The sequence below is a fragment of the Halichoerus grypus genome, chromosome 12 (assembly GCF_964656455.1).
Source record: "Halichoerus grypus chromosome 12, mHalGry1.hap1.1, whole genome shotgun sequence".
NCBI classification, from domain to species: domain Eukaryota; kingdom Metazoa; phylum Chordata; class Mammalia; order Carnivora; family Phocidae; genus Halichoerus; species Halichoerus grypus.
In genome coordinates this window covers 50,456,349-50,472,713 of record NC_135723.1, presented here as the reverse complement: position 1 = coordinate 50,472,713, position 16,365 = coordinate 50,456,349, and the positions used below count along the sequence as shown (strand labels likewise).

Genomic DNA, 16,365 nt, shown 5'->3' with positions numbered 1-16,365 from the left:
GGGCATAGTATCTATGTTCAAGAGTGAATTTGGCCTCCAATTTTCCTTTCATTTAGAGACCTTCTCTTATTTTGATATCAAATTTTTACAAGTTTCACAGATTAGTTGGGTAGTATTCTTTGTTTTTCTGTTTTCTGGACTACTGTTTGTTGGATTCATATATAAGGATCTTAAAATGATTGGTAGACCTTGCCTGTCACATCATTTAGTCTTGGTGTTTTCCTTCTGGGATGACTGTAAACCCTGATCACTTAGTTTTAATTTTAGTGTTTTAGTATTTTTAGTATTTCTCCTTGAATTGATTGTGTTGAATTTTTTAAAAAAAAATTTATTCATTTTAGCTAAGTTTTGAAATTTAGTTATATAAGGTTGTTCAGGATATCCTCTTAAACCTTTTAACCTCTGTCATTATGCCCCCCCTTTTCATTTCTAATATTTGTGAATTTCCCTTTGTTTTCTTGATATCTTATCAGTGTTTTTCTATTTATTAGTCATTTATTAAAAAAATTTCTAGACATTTGATTATTGTATATTTTTCTGTTTAATTTTTATTCATTTCTGTCCTCATTTTTTTGGGGGTTTGTCTGTTATGTTGTATTGTTGCTTAGTTTATTAATTTTCAAATTTTATATTATAAAATTTCTTAAGGCAATCACTGTCTAAGTACTGCTTTAGCTATTTTCTACAAGATTTGATATGCGCTACTACTATATTTTATCTTTTAGCTCTAAATATTTTTAATTTCCATTATGATTTTTTTTATTTATTGGAAGTTTGTTTTTAATTTCCAAATATCTAATTATTTCTGATTTATTGTGTTGAAGTCAGGTAATGTGGTCTGCATGATATAAATCCTTTGAATTTTTTGAGGCTTGTGTTCTAGCAACTTTTATAAGTTTATCTTTATATATGAAACATTTATTAGGTATAATGGATTTTGTGCATCATTGGATTAAAATAAGTAAATATGCGTTCAAATCTTCTATAGCTTGATATTTTTGTCTGCCTAATCTAATAATTACTGAGGACATTTAAAAAATCTCCCACAGTGGTGATAGATTTATTAAATATAATTTTGTAGTTCTGTAGATTCTTGATGTATTTTTACCTATATTATTAGTTACATAAAAATCTAGAAATTTTGCATCTACATAGTGATTTAAATTTTTTATTATTATATCATCACTTGATCTATTTCTGGTAATGTTTAATACTTAAAATCTGTCTTATCTTTCATTACTTTAGCTAATCCACTTTTCTTTAGGCTTATGTTTGGCTGATATATATACCATTTGTAATTAAAATCTCCATCTCCACGCACAACAGATATGTGTTTTCCCTGTACAAATATGACATATAGACATTTTATATAAATGCAGTCATATACTATGCAGTTTTTTACATCTGGTTTTTTAAATATCTGGTTTCTTTAACTCAGCATAATTTTTTGACATTTATCCATTTTGTAGCAAGTTTGCTTTTTTTCATTAATGAATATTACTCTGTTTCTGGCTGTGTTTAAGATCTTTTCTTTGCTTCAATATACTATGACAGTATTATTTCTCCTGCTTGAGGTTCACAGGGATTTGTAAATCTAAAATTCTCCAACTTCTGCAGAATTCTCAGTCATCATCTTTTTGAATACTAACTTCCACCCTATTCTCTCTTTTTTGTATTACTGGAACTCTGATATAGATTGATATTAGGCCTTCTTATTTTATCCCTCACATCCTTTAACTTCTCACCATATTTTCTATCCCATTCTATTTTCCCGACAATTTCTTTAGATTTTTCTATGAATTCAATTATGTTCTCATTTTCCATTTTTAATTTGTTGTTAAATCTATACATTGAGTTTTCATATCCAAACATATATTTTTTTTTCCATTGGTAGAAATGCTGTATTTCTTTGTCAGAACTGCCTTGTTATTTTCTTATTTATACATTATTTCCATTTTCTTATTTGTACATTATTTCTATACACTTTCTTTATATTTGGTGTCAGATAATTCCAATGTTTGAAATTTTTGCACATCTAAATCTGCTATCTGGTAATTGTTGTTTCTGATAATTCCCACTCATGCTGCCCCATTTCCTCGTATGCATGGTGATTTTTTTACTTTGAAGTCATGATCCTTGATTTAATGAATTCTTTGAAGTCTAACTGTAAATGTATTGATTCAGAGCATGCTTGCTTTTGTTTGTTCTTGGCAAATTTGGTTTATAACTCACTCAACTGGTAGAGGCAGATAACGGTACAGAGAAATGATATTACCCCTATCAGACATGTATTTTTTTGTGACTGCTTTCTTTCTTCTGTCGTTTTCATGTTATGTAAATATAGTGTAGCAAAGCTAACATCATATCCAAAATTTTGCCTTATATGAACTTTGGTAACTTTTTCATTTCTTTCTTTCTTTTTTTTTTTTTAAATTTTATTATGTTATGCTAATCACCATACATTACATCATTAGTTTTTGATGTAGTGCTCCATGATTCATTGTTTGCGTATAACATCCAGTGCTCCATTCAATACGTGCCCTCTTTAATACCCATCACCAGGATAACTCCCTCACCCCGAACCCTCAGTTTGTTTCTCAGAGTCCATAGTCTCTCATGGTTTGTCTCCCCCTCTGATCTACCCCCCTTCATTTTTCCCTTCCTACTATCTTCTTTTTTTTTTTTTTTTTTTAACATATACTGTATTATTTGTTTCAGAGGTACAGGTCTGTGATTCATCAGTCTTACACAATTCACAGCGCTCACCATAGCACATACCCTTCCAAGTGTCTATCACCCAGTCACCCCATCCCTCCCACCCCCCACCACTCCGGCAACCCTCAGTTTGTTTCCTGAGATTAAGAATTCCTCATATCAGTGAGATCATATAATACATGTCTTTCTCTGATTGACTTATTTTGCTTAGCATAATACCCTCTAGTTCCATCCACGTCATTGCAAATGGCAAGATTTCAGGTTTTTTTGATGGCTACATAATATTCCATTGTATATATATATATATATATATATATATATATATATATACACCACATCTTCTTTATCCATTCATCTGTTGATGGACATCTTGGCTCTTTCCATAGTTTGGCTATTGTGGACATTGCTGCTATAAACATTGGGGTGCCCGTGCCCTTTCAGATCCCTACATTTGTATCTTTGGGGTAAATACCCAGTAGTGCGATTGCTGGGTTGTACGGTAGCTCTATTTTCAACTTTTTGAGGAACCTCCATACTGTTTTCCAGAGTGGCTGCATCAGCTTGCATTCCCACCAACAGTGTAGGAGGGTTCCCTTTTCTCTGCATCCCCGCCAACATCTGTCATTTCCTGACTTGTAAATTTTAGCCATTCTGACTAGTGTGAGGTGGTATCTCATTGAGGTTTTGATTTGGATTTCCCTGATGCTGAGCGATATTGAGCACTTTTTCATGTGTCTGTTGGTCATTTGGAAGTCTTCTTGGAAAAATGTCTGTTCATGTCTTCTGCCCATTTCTTGATTGGATCATTTGTTCTTTGGGTGTTGAGTTTGATAAGTTCTTTATGGATTTTGGATACTAGCCCTTTATCTGATATGTCATTTGCAAATATCTTCTCCCATTCGTCAGTTGTCCGTTGTCTTTTGGTTTTGTTGACTGTTTCTTTTGCTGTGCAAAAGCTTTTTATCTTGATGAAGTCCCAATAGTTCATTTTTGCCCTTGCTTCCCTTGCCTTTGGCAATGTTTCTAGGAAGAAGTTGCTGCGGCTGAGGTCGAAGAGGTTGCTGCCTGGGTTCTCCTTTAGGATTTTGATGGACTCCTGTCTCACATTTAGGTCTTTCATCCATTTTGAGTCTATTTCTGTGTGTGGTGTAAGGAAATGGTCCAATTTCATTCTTCTGCATGTGGCTATCCAATTTTCCCAACACCATTTGTTGAAGAGACTGTCTTTTTTCCATTGGACATTCTTTCCTGCTTTGTTGAAGATTACTTGACCATAGAGTTGAGGGTCCATATCTGTGCTCTCTATTTTGTTCCATTGATCTATGTGTCTGTTTTTGTGCCAGTACCAAACTGTCCTGATGATTACAGCTTTGTAATAGAGCTTGAAGTCCAGAATTGTGATGCCACCAGCTTTGCTTTTCTTTTTCAACATTCCTCTGGCTATTTGGGGTCTTTTCTGGTTCCATACAAATTTTAGGATTATCTGTTCCATTTCTTTGAAAAAAGTTGATGGTATTTTGATAGGGATTGCATTAAATGTGTAGGTAGCATTGACATCTTCACAATATTTGTTCTTCCAATCCATGAGCATGGAACGTTTTTCCATTTCTTTGTGTCTTCCTCAATTTCTTTCATGAGTATTTTATAGTTTTCTGAGTACAGATTCTTTGCCTCTTTGGTTAGATTTATTCCTAGGTATCTTATGGTTTTGGGTGCAATTGTAAATGGGATCGACTCCTTAATTTCTCTTTCTTCTGTCTTGTTGTTGGTGTATAGGAATGCCACTGATTTCTGTGCATTGATTTTATATCCTGCCACTTTACTGAATTCCTGTATAAGTTCTAGCAGTTTTGGGGTGGAGTCTTTGGGGTTTTCCACATAAAGTATCATATCATCTGCAAAGAGTGAGAGTTTGACTTCTTCTTTGCCGAATTGGATGCCTTTTATTTCTTTTTGTTGTCAGATTGCTGTGGCTAGGACTTCTAGTACTTTGTTGAATAGCAGTGGTGATAGTGGACATCCCTGCCGTGTTCCTGACCTTAGGGGGAAAGCTCTCAGTTTTTCCCCATTGAGAATGATATTCGCTGTGGGTTTTTCATAGATGGCTTTTATGATATTGAGGTATGTACCTTCTATCCCTACACTCTGAAGAGTTTTAATCAAGAAAGGATGCTATACTTTGTCAAATGCTTTTTCTGCATCTATTGAGAGGATCATATGGTTCTTGTTCTTTCTTTTATGAATATATTGTATCACATTGATTGATTTGCAGATATTGAACCAACCTTGCAGCCCAGGAATAAATCCCATTTGGTCATGGTGAATAATCCTTTTAATGTACTATTGGATCCTATTGGCTAGTATTTTGGTGAGAATTTTTGCATCCATGTTCATCAGGGATATTGGTCTGTAATTCTCCTTTTTGATGGGGTCTTTGTCTGACTTTGGGATCAAGGTAATGCTGGTCTCATAAAATGAGTTTGGAAGTTTTCCTTCCATTTCTATTTTTTGGAACAGTTTCAGAAGAATAAGTATTAATTCTTCTTTAAGTGTTTGGTAGAATTCCCCTGGGAAGCCATCTGGCCCTGGGCTCTTGTTTGTTGGGAGATTTTTGATTACTGCTTCAATTTCCTTAGTGGTTATGGGTCTGTTCAGGTTTTCTGTTTCTTCCTGGTTCAGTTTTGGTAGGTTATACATCTCTAGGAATGCATCCATTTCTTCCAGATTATCTAATTTGCTGGCATAGAGTTGCTCATAATATGTTTTTATAATTGTTTGTATTTCTTTGGTGTTCGTTGTGATCCCTTGTCTTTCATTCATGATTTTATTTATTTGGGTCATTTCTCTTTTCTTTTTGGTAAGTCTGGCCAGGGGTTTATCAATCTTATTAATTCTTTCAAAGAACCGGCTCCTAGTTTCGTTGATCTGTTCTACCGTTCTTTTGGTTTCTGTTTCATTGATTTCTGCTCTGATCTTTATTATTTCTCTTCTCCTGCTGGGCTTAGGCTTTATTTGCTGTTCTTTCTCCAGCTCCTTTAGGTGTAGGGTTAGGTTGTGTATTTAAGACCTTTCTTGTTTCTTGAGAAAGGCTTGTATTGTTATATACTTTCCTCTTAGGACCGCCTTTGCTGCATCCCAGAGATTTTGAACAGTTGTGTTTTCATTTTCATTTGTTTCTATGAATTTTTTTTATTCTTCTTTAATTTCCTGGTTGACCCATTCATTCTTCAGTAGGATGCTCTTTAGCCTCCATGTATTTGAGGTCTTTCCGACTTTCCTTTTGTGATTGAGTTCTAGTTTCAAAGCATTGTGGTCTGAAAATATGCAGGGAATGATCCCAATCTTTTGGTACCATTTGAGACCTGATTTGTGACCTAGGATGTGATCTATTCTGGAGAATGTTCCATGGGCACTAGAGAAGAATGAGTATTCTTTTGCTTTGGGATGGAATGTTCTGAATATATCAGTGAAGTCCATTTGGCCAGTGTGTCATTTAAAGTCTTTATTTCCTTGTTGATCTTTTGCTTAGATGATCTGTCCATTTCAGTGAGGGGGGTGTTAAAGTCCCCTACTATTATTGTATTGTTGTCAATGTGTTTCTTTGATTTTGTTATTAATTGGCTTATATAATTGGCTGCTCCCATGTTAGGGGCATAGATATTTACAATTGTTAGATCTTCTTGTTGGATAGATGCTTTAAGTATGATATAGTGTCCTTCCTCGTCTCTTATTATAGTCTTTGGTTTAAAATCTAATTTGTCTGATATAAGGATTGTCACCCCAGCTTTCTTTTGATGCCCATTAGCATGGTAAATGGTTTTCCACCTCCTCACTTTCAATCTGGAGGTGTCTTTGGGTCTAAAATGAGTCTCTTGCAGACAACATATCGATGGGTCTTGTTTTTTTATCCAGTCCGATAGCCTGTGTCTTTTGATTGGGGCATTTAGCCCATTTACATTCAGGGTAACTATTGAAAGATAGGAATTTAGTGCCATTGTATTGCCTGTAAGGTGACTGTTACTGTATATTGTCTCTGTTCCTTTCTGGTCTATGTTATTTTTAGGATCTATCTTTGCTTAGAGGACCCCTTTCAATATTTCTTGTAGGGCTGGTTTTGTGTTTGCAAATTCTTTTAGTTTTTGTTTGTCCTGGAAGCTTTTTATCTCTCCTTCTATTTTCAATGACAGCCTAGCTGGATATAGTATTCTTGGCTGCATATTTTTCTCATTTAGTGCTCTGAAGATATCATGCCAGTCCTTTCTGGCCTGGCAGGTCTCTGTGGATAGGTCTGTTGCCCTTCTAATGTTTCTACCATTGTAGGTTACAGACCTCTTGTCCCGAGCTGCTTTCAGGATTTTCTCTTTGTCTCTGAGACTCTTAAGTTTTACTATTAGATGTTGGGGTGTTGACCTATTTTTATTGATTTTGAGAGGGGTTCTCTGTGCCTCCTGGATTTTGATGCCTGTTTCCTCCCCCAAATTAGGGAAGTTCTCTGCTATAATTTGCTCCAATATACCTTCTGCCCTTCTCTCTCTTTTTTCTTCTTCTGGGATCCCAATTATTCTAATGTTGTTTCGTCTTATGGTATTGCTTATCTCTCGAATTCTGCCCTCACGATCCAGTAGTTGTTTATCTCTCTTTTTCTCAGCTTCTTTATTCTCCATCATTTGGTCTTCTATATCACTAATTTCTCTTCTGCCTCATTTTTCCTAGCAGTTAGAGCCTCCATTTTTGATTGCACCTCATTATTTCGACTTGGTTAGATTTTAGTTCTTTTATTTCTCCAGAAAGGGTTTCTCTAGTATCTTCCATGCTTTTTTCAAGCCCAGCTAGTGTCTTTATAATCATCATTCTGAACTCTAGTTCCGACATCTTACTAATGTCCGTATTGATTAGGTCCCTGGCAGTCGGTACTGCCTCTTGTTCTTTTTTTTGAAGTGAGTTTTCCTGTCTTGTCATTTTGTCCAGCAGAGAATAGATCAATGAAAGAACAGAATGCCAACAGGGTAACAACAACCCCAGAAAAATATACACTAAACAAATCAGAAGAGACCTGAAACCGAGGGAAAAGAAAGGGGAAAAAAGAAAAAGAAAAAAAAAAAAAGAATATGATCAAATATGATCAGGCTGGTGAATAGATCAATGCCACACACTAGATTTTGGGCATATTTTGGTCTGTTAGAAGAAAGTGCCTCCCAAAATTTTAAAGAAAGAAAAACTTATATATGTACAAAAATAAGGGTAAATACAATGAAGGGATAGAATATGACTGTAAAGATGAAAATTATAAATGATTTTATAAAAGGAATTGATAAGAAGTTGGTTGAAAAAAGAAAGAAGAGAAATTAAAAAAAAAGGAGAGAATGTGATCACGCAGGAGACTAGAACAAAGCCATACACTAGAGATTTAGGGTATATTTTGGTCTGTTAGAAGACACTGTATCCCAAAATTTTAAAGAGAGAACAACTTATATATATACCAAAAATAAGGTTAACTACAATGAAGGGATAGAATATGACTCTAAACATGAAAAATAAAAAAGATTTTTAAAAAAAGGATTGATAAGTTATTGGTTGAAAAAGGGAAAAAGAAAAATTAAAAAAAATAGAAAAAGGAAAAAAAAAGAAAATTAAAAAATTAACTTTGAAAGGCTAAAGAATCAGGGGAAAAAAAAGCCATGAATTCTATATGCAGTATTCCCCTAGCGCTGGAGTTCTGCCGTTCTCATTGATCGGTAAACTTGGATTTGGCTGGCTTTTCTTGCTGATCTTCTGGGGGAGGGGCCTGTTGCCGTGGTTCCCAAATGTCTTTGCCTGAGGCGGAATTGCCCTGCCCTTGCCGGTCTGGGCTAAGTAATCTGCTCGGGTTTGCTCTCCGGAACTTTTGTTCCCTGCAAGCTTTCCGTACAGCTTTGGAGGATGAGAGTGAAAATGGCGGCCTCTCAATCTCCGCCCCGGAGGAGCCGAGAACTTGGGACCCCACCCCTCAGTGCGCCCCCAGAGAAAACAGTCAGTCTCTCCCGTCTCCCTGGTCTCCGGCCGCACTCCGTGCTCACCCGACCGAGCGTTTCTATCTCTGGTGCACGACCCCGTGTGGAGTCTCCAAACCCAGCAGATCCCTGCGGTGCACTCCCGCACCACTCCTCCTGGGGGAGGAAGGGGAGTTTCCCCGGATCTGCCGCTTGTTGGGTCCCTGCTGGAGGAGCAGCGGCCAGACTGTGTCTCAGATCACAGTTTATGGCAACCCCGAGCTGAGAGCCCGTGCCGCGGCTCTGTCTTTGCAGCCGGCTTTCCCACTCTGATACCTGAGAACTCTGCCGCACTCAGGCACCCCTGGTCTTTATGTGACCCCGAGGGTCCTGAGACCACACTGTCCCGGGAGGGTTCCACCCCCTGCTTAGCCACTGGAGTGACGTCCCTCAGTGGAGCAGACTTCTACAAGTTCCGATTTTGTGCTCCGCGGCTCTATCACTTGCCAGAAGCGGCTGACGGAGGCCCCCTCCCCTGCCGTCTATCCTCCCGAATATCTCCTCGGATTCACTTCTCCGCACGTCCTACCTTCCAGAAAGTGGTTGCTTTTCTGTTCAGAGAGTTGCTGTTATTCTTTTCTTTGATCTCCTGTTGAGTTCATAGGTGTTCAGAATGGTTTGATACCTATCTAGCTGAATTCCTGGGACCAGATGAAATTTAGGTCTCCTACTCCTCTGCCATCTTGCTCCTCCTCCCATCAACTTTTTCATTTCTTATTTAATGTTTTTAGTTGCCAGAAAGAAGAAATTTAAGATTTTAAGCCAAGTGAGGAGGTTTGAGGCCAAGTATGTACTGGTGAATGCCTTAAATAGCCAATGTCGAACATCTTTAACTAAAGGCCAAAACTTGATGATGAGCTAATGAAGCAGACACTTTTCTCTCTACTTTATAGGGCATGGCTAATGACTACAGTGTCCTCTTTATATCCTGCATGTTGTAATGGATGATGTCATCAGAAAATCATCTCTTTCTGCAAGGAGAGGTATTAGCCCTTGGATGTTACTCAACCCACAAGCTAATTAAATCCTTATCTTCTGTGTCTTTTCTTCTCTCTCCAAAATTATATAAACCATTTAAATATAGTATATAAACATTTTATAGGCTTTATTGTTAGGGACATCATATGACCAAGTGGTTTCTTCTGTCCACTTGTCCATATATAACAAAAGCATTATTTTATATATGATTGTAAATTGTATTTTACAAAAAGAAGCAGAAGGACAGCATTAAATCTAAGTCAGATTCACAACATTTCCTATTAATTGCTTACATAAGACTTGTATTTTAGTACTTTTCCAGTATATTTCATATTTTCTTCTAGAGGAAAACATTTCTATGTTTAAGGCGCTATCATTATCTGTGGATTAGGGACTACTAAAATTAGTACATTGAAAGCCAGTGCTGTCATATATTATAGTTCTGATTTTAAAAACAACTAACACAAGTGATTTTCTTTCACTAAAATCTTCCTTCCAAATAACCTTAAATTCTTTTCATGAATATGGAGGCTTTTCTTTCCAGGGGGGAAAAAAAAGAAAAGAAAAAAAAAAAGAAGAAGAAAAAAGAAAAAGCCTGGCCCATTGTAGGTGTTGAGTAGACTTTTGTAGTGTGAATTAAATAAGTGTCCCATTTTTGATCTGGGAATTCATGTTACATATCCAGTGCCATAAATTTTGGAGGCATAATTTCAAATTCTGTGGTCTCAGGAAAAATATTTTATAATGCAAATAGTTATTCTTCACAATACCTGTAGTAGTAGGTGGTGGGGTTGAGGTGTGGAGGACCAAACTAGTACTGAGGCTCTGTGTAGAAATTGGATGTAGTCCTAGTCCAAATTATTTTCCCCCAGACCAAAAGAATATGTCCATTTAAATATGTGTTTACATTTATTCATGTACCTGATATAAAAAGGAGGAAGTATTTCAGATTCTTAAAGTTGTCCATTTTGTATCATTTTTGAATGGATGATCCTTACACAGTAGCAGCATAAATGTTTCTTTAAGCATGGCTTTAATTCTTTAATCTTACTCTATGTAGCAGGGTACCTATTGAAAAGGGATTTATTTCTCTTTTTATCCATTTAGCAATATCTTTGCCATCTTTTTTGGCAGGATGGGGCAAGGCAGGATACAGGGTTTTGGTCATTCAACCCCTAAAAATGAAAGCCTAGAGGCCAAACCATTTTCAACCCCTAGAAATGAAAGCCTAGAGGCCAAACCATTTTAGGTTGGAGACAGTCACCAAGATTGAGGCTTGATTTACACAAATGGTCAGGCATCCACCACCAGCCCCAGATCTTAAATAAAACTGAAGCAATCCTCTGTCTGAATGTAGATACTGGGTCCTGGTATGTTATGGTTTCAGTTTAGCAATATGAGTGGAGGTAGTTTAATGATGACTTGAATAGGAGAAGAAATGGTTTTCTGAAAAGAGAAAATTATGTTAGATTGTCCTGGACAGAGGATTATTTAAAATGGATTAAGCAATACTTTGAGGAATATACGAACCACCTGTGATAGGCCAAGTTCCTTCATTTAATCTTCTAGTTTTGCGGCTGTATCTTTCATAATAGTCAACGAATCTATTAAGTTATTAAAAAAAATCTTTTATTTTTCATAGTAGCATCTTCACTTTTTTATGACTCCCTCTCCCATCCCCTCACCCCAGTCCTCCTGTGTCTGGTTTCCAGGATCCTCTCTGTCTCTTTGAGGATATTTTATATGCTTACTTTCAAATCTTGTGTGTGTTCTATTAATTCTGCTTTCATAAATGTTATACATAATTTGCTTGTAATGATTATACTCCTAAGATGCCACATTGCTCTTCTTTTTGAGTTCATATTTCCCAGAGCATATTCGCTCCCTTAGACAGTGATGTGTGAGGGGACCCCCTTGATGAGTTTACCTGCTAGGGTGGTAGTAGTTGTTTATTTTTCTTTAGGAGAGCTTTTTTAGGAAAGCCCTTGGAATGTGGAGGAGGACAAAGTAGGAGGATGGGAGGAGGAAATGCTTAGGGGTGGAGAGATTTGCTTATTCATGTTGTTAATACTTGACTTCACAGGCCAGCTAGAGCTGTGCCCTAATCACACTCCAGCACCTCCCCAGCAGGCACTGGACTGGCTCCTGCTTTCTTGACTTATGGTGGTGTTGGGTAGGGCAATAATCTGCCTGGAGAAAAGGAGGCAAGAGAAAAAGGCACACAAAAATCCTTCTCTGCCCTCTGTACTGTGTCCTTGAGTCTCAAGGGTTGTCTGAGTTCTAATGGAAGAAGCTGGGAAGATGGGAGATTGTGAGAGATAGGAGAGTGGCTGCTATTAGATGACTCAGTGGTGTGGCTGGACCTCTGGTGCAGCAAGGAACAAGGAAGTGCGTATTCGTGCAACACACACCACTACTTCCTGGTTTTTGTTATCAGTAAATTGGTTTTTGAAAGGACTCCCTCCCCTATTTCTCTGTTTCAGTATCCTTACCCTTCTGTGTAATCCATCCTGCCTGGAATGAAAAAACAATTCCAGAAAACTTTCCTTGGACCCTTACCTTCATTGTCCCATGGTCCACAGGGGGTTATGTAATTACTAGTGGATCTTTTGTCTTTCATCATCTGTGTTCCTGTCTGATGAGTAATCCATTTTATTTCTGAGGCAGCTGATGTGGCATTTGTATCAACAGGCATTTATAAAAACCAAGCATCTGTAAATCCTTCTGATAAATATTTGTGAAGTTTCAAAATCCTCAGGTCTGATCAGTCTAAGTCAGTCTGCAAGACTGTCTCCTAGAAAAGCCATCTGGAGACACAGTAGTACTTTCTAGCCATGGGAACTTCCCCCTGGGGGTGAGGGGTAGGGAACTCAAAAGAATCTTCAGCAAAGATAAATTAACCTTCCAAGAAGGCATAGAGTTTCAGACACTGATAGTAAACTTGATGGAGATCAGATAATAAAAGCCTCATTTTTGGGAGTGGGAGAGTTGGGGGATCAAAAGTCTGGTTTAGGGATGCCTGGGTGGCTCAGTCGGTTAAGCATCTGCCTTCAGCTCAGGTCATGATTCCAGGGGCCTGGGATCAAGTCCTGCATCAGGCTCCCTGCTCACCGGGGAGTCTGCTTCTCCCTCTGCTACTCCCCCTGCTTATGCTCTCTGTCTCTCTCTCTCTCTCTGACAAATAAATAAATAAAATATTGAAAAAAAAAAAAAAGTCTGGTTTAAGTCCCGCTAAACAAGTCCTGAAGAGAAGTCCCTGAGGTTTGCTCTCCTATTCTCATAGAACAGAGGCAAAACTCTATATAAAGTAGTATTATGAGGAGGAAAAATTTAAATGAAGGTTATATAAATTTAAAACCATAAATATGTAAAATATACCTTAAAATAACTATAACTTTTGGAATATTTTCCTGAGTTTTGAACATGGACAAGAATATCCCCCTTTTTTATTCAATCTCTCTCTAAAACTAGCTGACTTATTATCTAAAAAGAAAATATAGTAGAAAGTAAAATTCCGACTGGATCAACTAAATGGTCAGGACTCAGTAATATAAGATTAGAAAATAGCTTTATTTTTTTCCTACCATTTTTGAAAACTTCTCTGTCAGATATTCCTTCCTCATGCCTAGATGATATTTTCTGGTCACTTTCAGTTTCATTTTTCAGGTATTAAAAGAGCAGTCTGATCTAAACTGAACTTGTCATATCCACTTTAGAGCTTTTCCCTTTCCCTTGGGCCTGACCCAGAACGTTGGGAAGGGGTGTGTTGACTCTTCTCTCTTTTTTGCTTCATATCTTCCTGACTTGCCATTCTTTGCTGTTGGATCCTTCAGAGTTGGATGGGACAGAGGAGTAAGACATGTGGGGCAAAAAAAAAAGAGAGAGAGTCTTTATTTAGCTGGTGCTTTTGGGAGACCTTACTCAGGGGTCACGTGCTCTCTGGCATGGCAGGCTCCTAATGCTGGCTCTTTCTTTAATAGGGCACCATTGTGGTGTTTTTATCATCAGCACCCTGCCCCTCCCCCATCTCTGACACTGTGCAGTCTCTTGCTGTGAGAGATGTTCTCTCTGGCTAACCCATTTCATCTTGTTCTCTTTGCCTGATCTGGTACCCACTATTCCACAGCTTTACTCGTACTGGGGTCACTCAGATGTGGCAAGTGACAGGTAGTCTTGGGCAAAGCTCCTCAAGGTTATTCAATCCAGTGGACTCCTACAAGCTTCGAACTCTGGTAATCCAGCCCCTCCTCCTCCAAAAACTTTATTACCCTTTCCATTAGTAGTATCCTGAAACAGGAGCACAAGTTTCTACAGTGTAGGAAGTAGGGAGGGTAGCAGGGGTGTGTGTATGAGAACTCAGCAGTCTCCCCTATCCAGTCAAATCCCATAAAAGGTACAATTTATGTGAGTGGAACAAAGCATACACAAACAAATGGGAGACATTCACATTGTTTTAGTACAGTATTAAGCCCAAGCTGTAACATGAAGTTTTTATTGAACAAATATGGATGGGATGGGAGTGTGGGAAATCAAGTTGACTAAACATTTGATGAAGATTAGTTGTGGAGACAAATGGATGCACTTAAGACTCAACTGAAACTACAGTAAGGTCTGCCTTCTATGCATGACTATAATGAAGACTACTGCTCATCCGTCTGAATCTATACAGGCATTCCTGATTAGGTCAATGCCAAGTGCAGTTACAAGAATTGAGAATGTTTTTCTCTGAAAGTGCCTGTAGATGTCACTAAAGCAAATGATTCTTTTATCCTTGATTTGATAGTGGGGTGCAAAAAAGCCCACAAAAACAGTAAAAAAGAGTAAAAAAACCCGCTATTTTGTAAAGACCATCTGTACTGTTACATTAACGTACATCGTACAACCACTACAGTGCACAGTAAGTTTGCAGATTTTCCTTCCATTTTACAGTTGTGATTTATCTTCAACGAAAGTATACTCAGCAATACTCTTTAGTCTATAGCAGGGAGGGAAAATTCCCTCCTCCATTCTTTCATCACCCCACAGACACCTCTTTCAGGGCTAGAGGCACATCTTTTCTCCTTTACCATAAGAGACCCTGTCCTCAAGCTAAGAATATTGATGCCTTGTGAAAGAAAAAAAAAAAATCATACAGGCATTGACTCTGAAAGAACAAAAGTGGAGAAAACATTTTAAAATGTGCTCGGGGCAGCATTCAATTCTAAAAGCATTATTTATTTATTTTTTTTCCTGCACTGGTTTTAAAGACAACTATAAATTTAAGTCATGTAGAAATTTTGATCCCTCTCCTTTTAGCCAAGGAAACTCAGTGCAAAATGATGAATTAGGAACTCATCTTTGAATAGCCAGGGAGAGTATTTAATAACATGATTTAATAACATTACCCAGGAAGCATGTGGCACCTCTACTTTCATACAGTGGACAGTATGCTTTCAGCTGGGACCATATTCTGCATGTCATTCTTCTCATCAAGAGGCTATCAATTTCATCACAGGATGGCCAAGAATGAGACCTAATGAAAGAAGAATGCTCAAAGAAGAGGAGTTGACGAGCTTCGGGGCCATGTTAATAGAGTGTGACCAGCCTTTCTTATATTAGCAAGAATTTTGTAGGACCCTCCCTCCCCGGAAAAAGAATCCTCTTTAGAAAATCATGGTACTTAAAATGAAATCCAAGCAAGTATAAAAGTAGACATGGAGAATAAGTCCTCTGAAAATAAGTCATGTGTTAATGAAAAATAGCTCAGGGCAGGAGAGACATAAAACACTGAAAGTTATCAGTAGGACCTAGAAGAAAAAAAAAGTCCAGACGGAACAGAGACTACTCTTGTCATTATTCTAGAATAAGTATTATTACCCATTCCATGTGGGGAAGAATTGAAGATTGAAAATTGTATATTTCTTATATGTTGTGATGAATAAGCATACGCAAATGGTAAAACATGATATATGTTTCCAAGTAATATATTCAGAGTCTAATTCTAAATAAGGATTTAAGCTTTTTTTACTGATTCTATTTTTGTCCTCAGAAAGTCCTATGCTAAAGAACTCTTTCTGGTATACTTACTTATAGATATTTGAAGAGAATGGACCTACTGGCAGAGCCTCATCATGATTCTCGTGTTCAGATTGGAGAAAAAAACAAGTAAACATTTTCATTTGCAAAATTCTTTCTTAATGAGATTAATGCTTATAATTATTTTCTCTTTGGTAATACTACAAAAAATTATTCCATTTATTCGATATAGTGAAATATAAAAAATACGTGTTAGAGGTTTCTCCAAAAGTTAAACATAGAATTATCACATGGCCCCACAAGTGTACTGCTAGGTATATATCCAAGAAAACATGGATCCACAAAAAAAGTTACACGTGGGTGTTTATAGCAGCATTATTCATAATAATCAAAAAGTAGAAACAACCCAAATGTCCATCAATTGATGAATGGATAAAATGTGGTATATCCATACAATGAAATATTATTTGACAATATAAAGGAATATAGTACTCATACCTGCTATAAGATGGGTGAGCCTTGAAAACATTATAGTAAGTGAAATAAGCCATTCGAAAAAGACAACTATTGAATGATTCCATTTAGATGAAATGTTCACAATAGGCAGGTCTATAGAGATAGAAAGTAG

General features: G+C 37.2%; 1 long non-coding RNA gene across 2 annotated transcripts in view; it reads left to right on the top strand.

The window, feature by feature from the left end:
• Nucleotides 1–16,365, top strand: part of LOC144379666 (uncharacterized) — a 109,581-nt gene that overhangs the window by 22,367 nt on the left and 70,849 nt on the right. For both annotated transcript variants that reach the window (XR_013442995.1, XR_013442994.1), the window contains one exon: nt 15,795–15,866. This is a non-coding gene — a long non-coding RNA (uncharacterized LOC144379666). The remainder of the gene's footprint in view (nt 1–15,794; nt 15,867–16,365) is intronic.